At 44.1% G+C, this 14,831-nt stretch overlaps 1 protein-coding gene across 2 annotated transcripts in view; it reads left to right on the top strand.

Annotated features, from left to right (window-relative positions):
- Window positions 1–14,831, top strand: part of SUGCT (succinyl-CoA:glutarate-CoA transferase) — a 619,772-nt gene that overhangs the window by 473,475 nt on the left and 131,466 nt on the right. The gene's annotated exons all lie outside the window — the stretch shown is intronic.

The following is a 14,831-nucleotide window of genomic DNA, read 5'->3' as shown; positions in this document are numbered from 1 at the left end:
GCATTTCAATCTTTCTAAAGTGGCCAAGGGTTTGTTCGTTTATACTGTAATTGATTCAGTGGAAGTGTTTGAATGCCATTTCCATTTTAGTTACTTGATTCCATAACTCAAAGAGGAATTCCCATTTGATAAAGTTTCATTGAGTATAGCATCGTGTTTGTTGTTCTAATTGAGGTGGAGGTGGGGCAGGACACACCTTTTATTAAATTAACTTAAAGCTAATTGGGGTGAACATAGAGGTTTTAAAAAAGAGAAAATGCAAGATCTCCTTTGAGGTGTTTTTGAGTCAGGGAGTTGCAAGAATACTTTTTCATGGGGAAATTCAGCATAATACACATAGATCGACTCCCAGATGAAGGTAGGACTTGAGGAGGCTTTGGCCAGGGGGATGGGAATCCAAACATTCCAGCATATATGAGCTGGTCATCATTTTAGGCTCATTTCCCAAGGTGGTCTTGTTTTATCCCAGCACCTGTGAAAACAAAACAACAGCGCAATCTTGTAACTTCAAAGAATCCCCACTTGTGCTTCTGGTGCTATACGGCCCTGAGCATTTCTGGACAGAATCGTATTTTTTATTCTGCTTTTCTCTTTTAAAACTATTCATGTCAGCAAATGATTCTAGCACCAGGATAGGTTATTACTCCTTATTTCACCACCCACAAATATTTATTAAGGGCCTTCAATGTTCCAGGCACTATTTTAGGGTCATTGGGATTCTAGACTTGGGTGTTCAGAGACCCACATTAGGATGGTCCCTGCCCTCAAGGAGCTTTCATCTTATGGGGGAAGGGAAGTGTCAGTGTATATATATGGATGAGTTAGCAGAAAATGTATATGAACTAAATACAGAATAAACCAGAGCAGAGGGAAAGGGCCTAAAAGCTGGTGGAGGTGGAAGACATCATGAAAGGCTTCTTGTAGGATGTGAGACCTGTACTGAAAGGAGGGAGCTAGGAATTCCCAAAGGCCAAGGTGGAGAGGCAGAGTAATCCTCACATGGGGAACAACCCATAAAAATGCATGGAGGCAAGAGGTGGGATGTCATGCATGGAACTGGGTGAGCAGGCCAGATTGGATGGGATGCCAAGGGCATGGAGAAGAATGATGTACAACTGTCCTGAAGAGCTAGGCTAGGGCCAGGTGACAAAGGGATTTAAATGCTAAAGCTCAAGCAGGGAGACTTCTCTTCTATCCAATAGGTCATTGGAAGTGCTTGGAGTGTTTTGAGCCAAGGAGTGACATGGCTAGACCTCTGCTCTGGGAATGTCATTTTAGCATCAGAATGGGGGATAGACTGGAAAAGAGAAGGTCTTGAGTCATGGGGTTGATTCACAAGTTGTTGGACTAGTCTGGGTAAGAACCTGTACTGGGATGCTGGCTATAAGAGGGAAGAGATTGGACCACGCAGGATATATTATTGAAATAGAATTGTCAAAGTTTAGCACCTGATTGGATGTGAGTGATGAGGAAGAAGAAAGAGCTGGAGATGTCACTAAGGTTATAAACAGAAGCGACAAGGAAGATGGTATTCTCAAGAGAAGTTAGGAAATTAGCAAAAGAGATGTTTCAAAGAAAAGATCATGCATTGTGATCAAAACATGTGGAGTTAGAAATATATACAGGCCATCCAATTGGAGAGGTCCTTGGACAGTTAGTGAAGTGGTGCTGGTGTTCGGGAGAGACACTAGGGCTGGATATATGGATCTAGGAGTCGTTATGTGTAGAGATGAAAATGAAACCCAGTGGAGAGAGGAAGAGACAGAGAGACAGAGAGACAGAGAGAGAAAGAGAGAGAGAGAGAGAGAGAGAGAGAGAGAGAGAGAGAGAGAGAGAAAGAAGAAGAAGAAGAAGAAGAAGAAGAAGAAGAAGAAGAAGAAGAAGAAGAAGAAGAAGAAGAAGTAGATGACGACGATGGGGAGGAGGAGGAGGAGGAGAAGGAGGAAAAGGAGGAGGAGGGAAAGGGGAGAAGGGAAGGAGGAGGAGGAAGAGGCAGAACCTTGAACAACACCCATGCATAGGAGATAAGACAAGGATGATGAACCTGCCAAAGTGATTGAGGAGAGGCCAGAGAAGTAGGGGAGGATCCAGGAGAGGTCAGTGACATACAAAACCATTGACAAATAATGAATCATGAAAACCCTTATTATAGAAATATTCTTGCCCCTGTGTTAAAGCACCACATGTCTACAATATTTTCCAAGTTTCCCTTTGAGATGAAATACTCCTATCCTGTACATATGTACATACACATGTACACACACATACATACATATTCACATAGCTACATATCTCCATGTATATGTGTACACATATGCACAGATATAGGTAGATATAGATACACATAGATGGCTATTCATGCAAAGGCTGTGGGACCTTGGACAACTCCCTGAATCCTTCAGTGTTCCTTGCAACCCTCTTGGTCTCTGAGATTCAGAGAGGATGCCTCCTTGCGCTGGGAGAGGAAGCTTCCTTACCTTGGAGTTGCTGATCCCAGTGAAATCCCAGGTCTAGTGCTTCTCTGTCCCTCTATTCTATTTAAATCGATGTTTATGTTTAGAGTTCTACATGAAAACATCTGTGACAGTGTTAATGGCACACAGAGGATTTCAATCAGTCTGATAATACTATTTATAAACTGCCCAAACCATAAGCAACATCTGTACCCTTGAGCTTGGCTCCCCATGGGAATGGAAGCTCTGTGTGGCTGCAATAAAACTTTCTTCCAAGATTGGCTGGTGGGTGTGGGAGAGTCAGCTCCAGAGAAGGAGCAATCAGTTGACTCTGAACTTATCTCTGTAACTCTTGAGCCTCACTTTTGATGAAATGAGAACAAGAAGCATTTTCAGTTTTGGGGTGCAGGTTCAGAGGACATCTCTAAGTGGCTCAGGCTGGTTGCTGGGTGGCTGGCCCACTAGGCAGAGTATCTCAGGGTAGCAATGGTAGACCAATGCTGTTGTGCCCCTCAATGGCCCCAACTTCATGTTCTGACCATGGAATCCATCCACCTCTGAAAAGCCCATGGAGTGGGTTCAGGGCAGTGAGATCCCATGAAAAATGCACTGAATTTGGAGTCTGGTATTCTAGGTTCACATCTTCTATTTGGCCTTGGGCAAGCCACTCTTTCATTCCCTGGGTCTCGATTTCCTTATCTGTAAAGTGACAAGATTTGGGCTAGATGGTCTCTGAGGCCATTTCTATCTCTAAATCTGGGATCCTATGCTTTGGGTATTGCTTTCATCCTGAAAATTTGTCATGATTAAAGATATGCTGGTATGAAATCGGAGATTCTCCTTCAGGCCACATCTCCTGTTTCAACCCTGTACCTTCCAAAGCCACACAAGGAAGGTATTCTCTTTTTGCTCCCCGGGGAGCCAGTGCAGGGTGGGAGTGGGGCCTCCCCGACTCCTTTACACACAGTGCTTTGCTACTCTGGTCTTCAGTATTGGACTATGTAATTTATAAATTTTGTTGTGATTAGATCTCAATTCAATTTGAGAACACGTGATCTGGAAAAAGAAGTAGTAAAAGTTTATTTCTCTGCTACCAAGGAATCTAGAGTCATGGCTAGAAGACACACGTCAATACCGTGAGGATTTTGTGGGTGTGGGTATGGTTTCCTCTCATAGAGATCACATCTCCTCCATGCCATCCCTAGGGGATGGGCTTTGGGTGTGATTATGGTTCATAATAATAAATTTCTCATCCCATACATTTCCTGCTAATGGTGAGGCTACAACGTGGAGCTCATACCCATACCTTTCTCAAGTTTGGAATGGACTGCAAAAGCTTAGGCTGCCAGAGAAGACCTTAGGAGAACTGGGTAGGGATGGGGAGTTGGGGGGAGCCGTGGAGAGGCTTAGCTGTTGGATAACCATCATTGTATCTTCAACAAATGTGTTGTACCTGTGTTCGGGTACTATATTTCCTAGGGAAGAGGCCTCTTTGAAGAAACCAGGGACTCAGCAAGCTGAGCTGGGTGTCAGCCTCCCAGGTGCATGGCTTTCATGGCACCTTCTTCAAGCATATATGTGTCTCTGTCTCTATCTCTATATCAGTATCTCTGTCTCTCTGTTTCTCTCTCCCTATCTCTGTCTCTGTGTCTTTCTCGATTCTTCTCTCCCTCCCTCCCTTCCTCTTCTCTCTGTCTCCCTCTCCCTCTTCCCTTCTTCTCTGTTTCTCAGCCTCCCTCCAAAAGTCTTATAGAGGCAAGTGTGGGAGCTGCTGCCACCAACGCAGATCCCAGTCTCTTAGGCTGGAGTCTCAGAAAGGTTAAGGAACACTCACCTTTGTCCACTGTCACATGGCAAGCAACTGTTAAGGACAGAATATGAACCCAGATGTTCCTGGCCCAGAACTCCATCTGCTTCATCACACTGCCACAATTTCTAGACAATCATTTTAAAATCCACAGAGAATGTGCCCCCTGAAAACACACTCACAGCAATGGGTGGGTTTTTTCATTCTTTAAAAGCTTATTGATGCTTTTCCTGGTATACCTACTCCACCTTGAACATTCCCTTTGAACACATGCACATATGCAGACAAACACCCACAGAGTGGTTAAGAAGGAGAACCATACTCAGCTGTGTATGTACAACTCTACACCTGGATTGCTCCACTTCTTTGCTGATTGGAAGAGAGTTTTTCATCATCTACCCTCCTGGACTAGAATTGGCTGTTACAAACAATAAGCAATTGGCTGCCTTTTGATGCTGTTTTCACTTTGGAGGCTGTCTTCATTGTAGAGATTGTCCCCTGGCTCTGCTCCCTTCTCTCTGCTGCCCACCTTGCTCTAAATTTCTCATTGTGTTCATTTCCCATTCCATTATATTCATGTACCACGACTTGTTCAGCCATTCCCCAAACACTGAAGATTTGGCTAGTCAAGTTAGTTTCCAAAACAATTTTTTTATGCTATAAATTTGCAATAGAAGAAAATTCCCTTTAAAAACTTCCTCTTCCACTGCAAAGCTTTTTCTTTAAGTGCCTGACATCATTTTCTTATAGCAGTTTGACAGCTGAATAATACTTATCTCTCTAAAAGTCATTTACAGTGTGAATGCTGATATCCCTTTCCCTTTCCCTGGGAGCTCCACATTTGAAAGCACTTCCCCACAGGCTACGAATGTCCGTCACTTGAAGTGTCTTGTTACACACACTGAACCAAGAAACTATTTTCTTATATCCTGAAAATACAGATGAGACAGAGTAACTTTACATTCCAATGGAGAATGCAGGTCCTGGGCTCCTCAGCTTGGCTTGTGACCTCATTTCCCCAAACACTCCAGTTCCCCCATTTGTCATCCTTTGAGTGTTTGCTCACTTTTTACAATGGTTGTTTCTTCTTTCCATTGAAAGCTCACCTTCATGCTCATGCTGGCACATTCTGCAGCCACTCTCCTCCTTTGACATGTGGCCAAGTACCACTTTTGGTTCCACACATTGCGAAGGGTGAAAATGCCTCTTTGTCTCTCCTGATTCTTTAAGGCTTGGATGACTTTGGCCAGATGGGCAAGGGTCATATAGCTCCAGAGTTTCTCCAAGTTCCATCTTCCTTGATGTAGAAAGGAACCATGAATCTTTGGGGATCATAGAAGGAGGAAAGATGATACTGCCTCAGCTTCTGAGTGTGTGAAGAATCATGGGCATTCAGAACTGGGAGGTACCTCTGGGGACATTAGTCCAACTTGTAGCTGCAGAAGACTCAACTCCATCCTCAACAAAAGGCCATTAAAATCTGGTTAAAGACTTCCATTGCGGAAAAGATCATGACAGCCAGAGTTAATCCATTCTGCTTTGGAAGAGACCTAATTATTAATATTTCCCCACCTGCCGTATACAGCCCTGCAATCTGCCTCTTTGCCACTGACAGCAATAGCTCCTGGTTCTGCCTTCCATCTAGTCTTTCTTCCACATGATAGCTATTCAATACTTGAAGGCATCTGCCACATCCCATCAAACTCTTTTCTTCCCCAGGCTAAATATCCCCATTTCCTTTTGCCTGTTATCACATGTCATGGTTTCAAGGGCTACCATCATCCCCATTGCCTTCCTGTATACATAATCCAACTTGTCAATATCCTTCCTGAAATGGGATGAACTTTGGGTTACATAAGTGATCTGGCAAAGGCAAAGCATAGCAGGGCAATTACCTCCCTGTCTGACAGCATGTTTCTATTAATGTGACCCAAGTCTGAGACGTTCTTCTATCTCTGGTTGAGATTGTGCTCTAGGCAGCTTAGCTAGCCACACCCACAAGTAGACAGCTAGCTAGCTAGCCCAGTGGATACACTATTGGACTTGAAGTCAAGAAGCCACAAGTTCAAATATTTCCTCAGACACTTAACTAGTTGTGTAACCCCAGGTAAATCACAACCTCTCCCAGTCTCAGTTTCTCCATATGTAAAATGGGGATAATATTAGCATCTACCTTCGAGGGTTTTTGTAAGGCTTAAAGAAGATAACATAGATACTGTGCTTTGCAAACTATTAAATGCCATCTAAATGCTAGCTGTCATTATTATTATTATTATTGAAGTGCCTCCTCAATAAGATTCATGATTATTCAAAAGATATCAGCCTAACAATCCTTAGGGAAAAGCCAAGTGGACAAAGAATGATGTGCTTTCGAGTGGCTGGTCCATTGAAATAGCACCTGAGTCTGTGTCCCTGGGCAGGCACATCATACAGGCAAAAAACTGGATCCATAATTGAAATGAGAGGGAGGGGATGGGCCAGATGTCATTTGGGAAATTGGGCAGGGCTCTTAACCATCTCAAGCTGCTCCCTGGTGCAAGCCACCATTATTTTAAAAAAAGATGTGTATTTTCCTGATGATCCTGTGGAAGGCTATGACTTTTAGAACATTACAATCTTGGAAGCGTCAGAATTGTGAGTGATCCCTAAGTTGAAGGAGGAATGCACAGGCAATGGCTCCAGTATGTTTCCAAAGGTGACCTTTTTTGGAAGAAGAGCAATAAGGGATATTATTGGGGGAAAGTGTGATTGGGCTAGGAGGTGGGCCAGTCACAGTGAGGGATAACAATTGGGTGACCCAAATGCTTCTCTGGTCACCTAGAGGAAAGCCACTGGATTTGGTTGTGTCCTTTGTAGGGATCTGTGGGAGAACATGAACAAAAATGTTATAGGATGATAGGGCATGGATTGGGTGTGATCTGTAGCAATGGATGGAATGTTTACAAAATGGGCTTGGAGGTCCATTGAAGTGAGTGGCATTTTAGAATGCCTGGTCATGCAGTTGAATGATCCACAGCCTTCCAGGCTCTTTGGAAGAATAACCACCTATGCATAAAATAATGGGGGCTTACACAACTGGGTGGTTCAGGATAATTAAAGTTCTGCACACTTTCTCAAAATGCCAGATGGCCCATGCACTTCTTCCTAATTCTGGAGGCCAGGCTAGAACCAGAAACACTTGTGGCCCTTTACCAGAGTCTGTGTCCAGGCTGACACTGATCCAGTAACCTGCAGATATTGTCATTTAGGCAGTTTTGAATTCAAGTCAACATTTAATCTCACCAAGCACATATTAGGCACTTAGTGTGTGAAGAACACTCAGGGTGTTACAGAGCTTGGATAAAACAAGACCTTCCTCTCATGGAGCCCAGTCTAGTAAGGAGTTTGTAAAGGGGTCAGAGATCTACAGTTGGAAGAAATGTTAGGGTCTGGTTAGTCCAACTCCCTCATGTTACAAATGAGGAAACTGAGGCCCAGAGAAATGAAGTGACTTGCCCACAGTCACGTGAGTAATAAGCCACAGCTCCAGGCTATGAAGCCAGGGTGAGTGGCTTCAAACCTGAACTCTCTCCATTACCTGCCCCGTCTCTTTTTTTTAAGGTGCAGATTGGATTGGACAGCTACTGAGATCCCTTCCGGATCTGAGCTGGAAGACTGAAACCTCTGTTGCTTATAGTCCTGTCTCGAGTCTTCCGGAAGAATTCTTGGGAGGGGGCGATGGGTGGGAGTGGTGTGGACTCGGAGGGAAGCGCTGGCAAGCTTTTGCTTGTAAAGTAACAGAGAGGGGCCTGTCAGGGAGAAGCAGGGTAGCTGATCTGAGCGAGGTGTGTTGTCTGGCCCCAGGTGCTGATCTAGCCTCCAAGACTGGAAAGGTTTTTCATTTCAGTAATGTCCGGGAAGGATGACATGTGGAGGGGAGAGAAGATTGAAGATCTGTAGCAGGCCTTCCTGGCTTCTCCGCCGCAGGGAGTTCACAGATGGGTTGGCCCGGTGCCTCCATCTGGACGTCCATACGCCGTGTCTGGCTCCACAGGTGCCAGGTCACAGTGGCCTTCTCGTGCTGATGAGCCGGTCTCGCGGCCGGCCCAGGGAGCTGGAGCCAACAGCCGCGTTCTAACAAAACAAAGAGTGGTGTATAAACAAGCCACAACACTTCGATGGCAGGTGAAAGATGGATGGGGTACTTAGGGAGAGCCCCGGGGAGCCAGGGCCGTGTGTGAGTTCGATTGTATATTCTGCGCACGGAGAAACAGGTGGGACCCCCACGGACTGTCACGTAGCGAATGAAATATTAGCACGAATGGTGCGGCGTTATGGCTCACGGCGTCTTTGCTCACCGTCAGGTGAGGCCCGGCTTTTTGTCCTCAGGTGAAGTGCTTTCCTGACTGGGGAGCGCTTTCTTGCCTCCCCAGAGACAGGCTTCTACAATGCGCATTGAGATGTCATGATGTCTGGAGCAGGGAGCCTCTCTTCATCTCCCTAAAGTTCAGTTTTAGTCCGCCCCAGAGAAATGCCTTCAGTTTTGTGTTTCCAAGTCACAGTTGTCGATGTCCTGCTCTGCATATTTTGGAGAGCTCGGTATACATGTACTTTTCCATCTTTGCTGATGGAGCTTGGAAGACAATAGCATTCTCCCCTAATCCCTTCCATTTGGGTGAAACTCGGGGATACATTTCTGTTTCTTTGGGAAATGAGATAACATTGGTAAAGGGTTTAGCACAGTGCCTGGCACATAGTAGGTGCTTAATAAAATGCTTGTTCCCTTCCCTTTACAGTTGCGTGTCATGGTCTGCCCTCGCTGCTATGAAATTTTCGGGCTTTCTCAGAAGGGGCAGAGCAATCAGTGACTCTGAAGGCTTTCTGGACTTTTATTCTGGGTATATTTAAATTCCCATAAAGAGAAGCTTGAGACCTCCCCAGAGACATGGAGGAGCATGAGGGATCCGAGGCACAAGGAAGGGGGTTCAGGGCCAAGGGTGAAGCCCATATCTTCAGCTCAGACACCACAGTTTATGTAATTAGGTGTAATTGCGCAGGTCTGGCTTGAGCCTTAATTAAAAGGATGAAGGCCTTTCTGGAAAGGCCCTTTTCTGAAGAATAAAATGGACTTCTTAGGATCATGGGATAAGAGATTTAGCATTGGAAGTGACCTTAAAGGCCCTCAGATCCAACTTCCTTATTTTAACCTATGGGGAGACTGAACCCAGAAAAGTTATTTGGCTTCCCCAGAGTCACACCACTAGCCCTTCAGACCACTCTGTTCTAGCAGTCCACCTTATAAGATTACTATGCACAGGAGAGAGGCTGGGGAACACCTTGTTGTGAATTCCTTGGGTCATTCCAGTCATTCAGTCCCATTGGATGAGGTCCAAGGTGGATGCAAATCAATATTGCATTTTTGTCTAGAACAAATCCCATCAGGCAGCTCAATGACAATATTGGGTCATCTGGGATTACTTGTCCCCTCCTCTTCCCATGCTGCCCCAAACATTGCTGCATTATAGGATTCTTTGTCTCCTTTTAATGGAAAAATAGTGAGATTAGCGAGTCTTTGTGATAAGAAGGAATGCCTTAGAGAATAATGCCATAAACTGAGAGCAAACATGAATTGTAATTTCTAAACTCCTGGACAATGTTAGAGGAGGATCCAGTTTGTGTTTTGTGAATCTCCTGCCTTTTGTACCTTTCTGTGGATTTTGTTTGGGGAATTCTATATGTAATGAGAAAATACCCTGTATTTCTATTTTCTGTTTTGTTGCTCTGAATACAAAATGTGAGTGAGTGAATATTCATGAGCTTCAGAGACACCAGCCAGCGATTAGGTCTCGAATGAAAAAACATAATGAAGGCAACATGTGTCTCCATTTCCTTGGAGCGTGTTCCTTCGGAAGGACCAGCGTGAATCCAAGCTCCCTTAATCTACATAAACAAATTGCTGAATTGGAGAAAGATAAATCTGAAGCAAAACCAGATTTCCGTTTTAAGTTTCAATGAGGTTATTGTGAATACCAAGGCTAATTATAAAAAGATGCTGAAAATGAGAGGAAGGCTCCTCTATGTCCCTAAAGTCCCACTCTTTGTGGGGCAGAGGTGACCATGGCTTCTCAGAGGTTCTGACAGCAAAGCAGGTTCTACCAAAATGGAATGGCCTTGAACACAAAGTCTGGACCCCAGTGGAGGCTTTGGATTGATCCATTGACTGGTTAAATACAATCCTGGCAACCACAGGCTTCTAAGGTTCAAGAAGGAGCCTAGCTAAGTACAGAGAGGTGCCTTCCCAGATGTTTGGAGACCTCTAGTCAATGAATTCTTTGTTTAAAGTGACCATGGAAAGGACACAAAATTTAAAAGCAAAATGCTCTTCATTCTGTTCATTGACTGACCTATAAATCAGTCCACCATTCTGGTTACCTCAGTGACCAAAACATCACTGGGTCACCACCCCCCTTTTTGTGGGTTGAATTTCATTAAAACAGAAGTTTTTGCCCTTTTCTGTGAATGTGATGGGGCCCTTTGGCAGTCCAGGGAAGTCTGTGGATCCCTTCTTAGGGTAATGTTTTTAAGTTCATAATATAAAATGTGTAGAATAACAAAGGAAGCCAATGGTTTTGAAATACTGTTATGAAAATACTAAAAAAGAATATGTTATGGACTCCAGGTTAAGAACCCCTGTCCTATAAGAATATAAGCTTCTTGAGGGCAGAGGCAGCCTTCATTTTTGTATTTTTATCCCCAGGCTTAACACAGAGCCTGGGGATGTATATATGGTTATATACACACACACATATGTACATACATATATATATATAGACACACACATATACATGTACACACATATGATATTATATACATTATATATATCATTTATAATTTTAGTTACAAATCAAAGGTAATAGGGCCAATTGGCATCCAGTTATGAGAGGTACCAGGAAGCCCACTGTGACTAAGGCAAGTTTCCCTGAGGAGTGAGAAATATTGAAGGAGGCTAGAATTATCATGATAGTCATAAGAGATTGGAGCAGATGAAAGACATTGAACTCACATGATTGGCAACTTCTTGGATAAAGGTGAATGAAGGGAGGAGTAAAATATGACTTCAGGTTGAAGGACAAGAGTGATGTGAAAGGATGAGGGCATGCCTAGAAGAAATAGGAAAGTTTGGAGAAGTGGTCCTTGGGGAAAGATGAGTTCCATTTTTGATGTCTTGAACTTGAGATGCTGAGAGAGAGCCAGGAGAGAGTTGGTGGTATGTCCAGCAGAGAGCTAGGGCTCGATGTAAAGCCCTGGTGGTTATTAGTACAAAGGTCATCATTGAATCCGAAGGAGTCAGTAATAATACTACAGACTTTTATAGAGTACAAAGAGAGAAGAGGGCCGAGGTCAGAGTCTTTGGGCCACTTATGCTGAGAAGTAAGGATATGTGATGGCCTAAGATGGAGACAGATGAAAAGTAGACAGAAAAAAAGTTGGATCAGGGAAAATTAGGGAGGATAGAATGTCCAGGAGGAGGAAAAGAAGGGGAAGTGGTGGCAAAAGCTAAAAAGGGGTCAAGAAGGGTGAAGAGAGAGGAAAGACTGAGTAATGTTTGAGGGAACAATTCCAGTTGGTTGATGAAATTACATGCTACAGTAGAATTGATGGAGAGGGGTTTAGTAGGTGAGTGAGGGGAGACAGTGAGTGGAAGCTGCCCCTCAGCCTCTGAGCAGGGATGTATTTTGTCTTTTTTGTATCCCCTGCACTCAGCACAGTGCCTGATGCATATTACACATTTAATAAATGCTTTTTGACGGACATCTAATCCACCAAACATTTATTAAGTTCTGGCTCAGTACATGCAATATATTGTTCTCATCACTAGGGATGCAAAGACAAAACCAAATTCATTGCATCTGAGGTTTAACTTGATTAAATTCAGCAAACATTTATTAACACCTACTAGGTGCCAGGCCCTTTGCTAGTTCCTTGGGAGACAGACAAAACCAAAGGCCACTGGTACAGCTGACCTCTGAGGCCTTTGCAGCGCTCAGCCTAGGACGCTGTGATCATGGAGCCTGGGAGGTGATCGGATGGCATTTTGGATGTCTCTTGGCTGGTTCTCGTTCTACTGCCTAGCTGGTAGGATGTCAACAAACGACATTGCTTCCGTATGCCTTGGCTCACAGAGCAGTTGCCACATTGATCAGCAGGCCCTCTGTCTCTGTGACTGCCCAGATCCTGAGCAGGCCACAACATCATTTCCTTTGTGGCTTTCTGATCCTGGAGATCACTCCTGATGAGACTGCAGCTCCCCCTCTGAATGGAGAAGTAAGGGGCCTCTGACATGCTCTGTGGGCAGGACTTCATTACTGAAGAAATTAGGAGTAAAGCAGATGTTGACAGTGGTGTTCCTGTTCTCTCACATGCTGCCTTCCTCTTGATTCTTAAGAACAGGGCATATTTGAGAGCTTCATGGCAGAGACAAGCCACCCCAAGTGGCCTTAATTCCATGAAACTACTGAAAGCCTCCATCAGATACCTCCATACGCCCTTCTTCCCCTGGGTGGGCTTTGGTTCATTCCATCTTGAGGATTACCCTGAAGGAAGAAGAGAGAAATTGCTCAGGACAACTATTGGGAAGAAGGGAGGTATCTGGCTTCCCTGAAAGGAAACTCTGGAATCATTGACCAAAGCTGGACCTATGGTTCTTTGTCCTCTTTACATTTATGGTCTAGCCAGGACAGGAAATCGAGGTTCTGCCTGATGCAGGACTTATCTGTTAACAGGTAGCATAGGGAGAATTTTCACCAAAGTTATTGTTGTTATTTCTTGCCTAGATCCCATCAATCTCTGAAACTTCTTGACCACAGAGTTGACATGGTCAGCCCAGTGCTCAAGGAATACCAACATGACAGTTGTGTAGGGGAACTCATTGGAGAGTGAGGAGGCTGGTTGCAGGGGAGGATAGGACACAAAAAATATGGAAGTAGAACAAATAAAAAGTGAAAAGGGCCTCTTGACCTAGGGCAATAGTAGAGAGAAGAGGATGGTTGAAGAGCTTATAGAAACAGAATCTATAAGACTTATCAACTGATTGGCTATGTGGAGGAGGGAGATGGAAGAGTTCAGGATGATTCTAAGTTCGGGGACTTTGGAAAGAACCTTAGAAGTGTCTAGTCCAACCAACCCCTTCAAGGTCAAGAGAGCTTAAGTGACTTGCCCAAGATCACATCGATAGTAAGGGTAAATGTCAAGTCTTACACCTGGATTAAAAAAAAATCCACTTACGTAAGTACAAGTTGGAGGAAACATAATTAGGCAGTGGATTTTATGAAAAAGATCTAGGGGTCTTAGTGAACTCGAGTCGGCAGTGTGTGGTAGATGAACAAGCAAATGGAATCTGGGACTCCATTGAGAGAGGAAGAGATTCATGAGTAAGGGTATCTCTGAACTCTGCTCCATGTCACATCTGGAATATCATGTCTGATTTCAGGAGCCACATTTGATGAAAGGTATGACTAAAGCTGGAGAGTAGGAGAGGGAGGGCAGCCAGGATGGTAAAGGATGTGGATTCCCCGTATAGAAGATCGGCTGAAGGAACTGGGGATTTCTGATCCAAGGCAAGGCTATGGCAGGGTTTGATTTTTGTGTGTAAGTGCTTGAAGTTCTGTCTTGTAGAAGAGGATTATTCTGACAAGTCCTGGGGGCCACATCCGGGGTCAATAGGTTGAAGCTGAAAAAACATTCAGACTTGATGTCAGAAAAAACCTTCTTCACCCTTAGAGCTTTCCAAAATAGAATGGGTTGCCTCCGAAAGTGGGGGATTCCTCCTCATTGCTTCCAATTTATCCTGTATAAATCTTGGATGTACATAGATGTTTGTGTGTTGTATCCATTTTTAGAATGTGAGCTCCTTGAAGTCAGGGATTCTCTTTTTCTTTCTTTGTAACCCCAGAGCTTAGTACAGCGTCTGGCAAATAGCCAAGGCTTACTAAATGCTTAGTGATCGACTGACTCATTTGGAGTCTTCAAGCTCAGACACAATTACCCTTGTGGGATATTATAGTTAGGATTCCTCTTGGGTAGGGTGGCTTAGGTGGCTGCTGAAATTCTTCCTCAGTGAACTTATGTGATTCTGTGACATATCAGAGCTAAAATTGGAACTCGAATCCAGTTTCAAAAACCAGTTCCTTCTGCGTTCCACCAAGGCATCCCTCTCTGTCTACATTTTCAGGCTTAGTCTACTCCTCAAAAGAGACTAGGAGTTGGTAGAGGTAAAAGTAGTGAGTATTGGCTTTTAGACCAAGGCCCCAACCTTGGTAAGAGAAATTATTCTTCTCTTCTCTTGTGGGGAAGCCAGGGCCATGATAAACTAGAGGCCTGAATCCTTGCTAAGGTCTCATTGCATGGCAGAGGCCAGGATTTACCTTTCCTGGTCTCGCTCATAGCTTCCCTCACACTTCTGGGCTGTCAGAGTACATCAACAGTCAGCTCAGCCTTGGAGGATAAGAAATTCACAATGTCTTTTTATATTTCTATTAACTGAGCAAACTGCATTGTTTTACCACTGAGTAATTGGGAAATTCTTTACAAGT

The sequence above is a fragment of the Phascolarctos cinereus genome, unplaced genomic scaffold (assembly GCF_003287225.1).
Source record: "Phascolarctos cinereus isolate Bilbo 61053 unplaced genomic scaffold, phaCin_HiC Scaffold_4;HRSCAF=312, whole genome shotgun sequence".
Taxonomy (NCBI): Eukaryota; Metazoa; Chordata; class Mammalia; order Diprotodontia; family Phascolarctidae; genus Phascolarctos; species Phascolarctos cinereus.
Note: the sequence above shows the minus strand (reverse complement) of the source record. Positions and strands in the feature narration are given on the sequence as shown.